Source organism: Penaeus monodon, chromosome 31 (genome assembly GCF_015228065.2).
Source record: "Penaeus monodon isolate SGIC_2016 chromosome 31, NSTDA_Pmon_1, whole genome shotgun sequence".
Lineage (NCBI taxonomy): Eukaryota > Metazoa > Arthropoda > Malacostraca > Decapoda > Penaeidae > Penaeus > Penaeus monodon.
This window is the reverse complement of record NC_051416.1, coordinates 13,260,454-13,261,322: the sequence shown is the minus strand read 5'-3', so window position 1 is coordinate 13,261,322 and position 869 is coordinate 13,260,454.

The following is an 869-nucleotide window of genomic DNA, read 5'->3' as shown; positions in this document are numbered from 1 at the left end:
AAGCTTAGGTAGTCGCTACGTCACTCTATTTCTCAATTTGTATTTATTTCAAATCGTGAAAAAGATAATCGATGTTTCAAAATAAAAACAAAAAAATGACCCCAAAAAATCGTCGACAAAGGGTTGTTGTTGAAGCTCCATTGTTGAAGAAATATCAAAGACAAATAAATACATATTAAGAAAAAAAGAAAAGAAAAAAAAGGCTCCCTTTTATTGGTTATTATTAAACCCTGACCGTCTATCTACGAAAGGATGAAAATATTGACTTATTCTTTTATTAACTAAATTCATATCTAATACTCTTTTATTTCTCACTCAATTTAATGATATTACGTTTTATTCTCTGGAAATTTAAAACTTTATTTAAAATGGATTTCAAGTATCTCTTGTATCATTACTGTGTGTTCTGCACGTTAAACCTACACAGACATATATCATTTTGTAAATTATTTATCGATATATCATCCTGATTTCCCTATTTCCATCATTTAAAAACTACATAATTCTTTTATGTTTCATTTCTTCCTATTTCTATTACATAACGATACAAATTCGATACAAATATGAAAAACTACACTAATTTTCTCCTTTTGTTCTTCGTCAGTACTATGAACATGAACAAAGTTGGATCAATCTCTCACGTCCTCTTTTTCGATACCTTAAACGCAAAAGTTATTTAATACGTAACGCGCGATCTTTCGTTTCCGACTTAGTGCAAGTTCAAGTCTCCCGAACTTAGCAAGGTCAAAGGGCAGGGGAAAAAAAGTTAGGATTTGTACAGAAGCGACAGTGAGTGAGTCCCTGGTTCTGTGTTGCCATCCTCTCCGGTTTTCATTTTGTCTTGTTTATTTCTTTACGTTTGGTGTGTG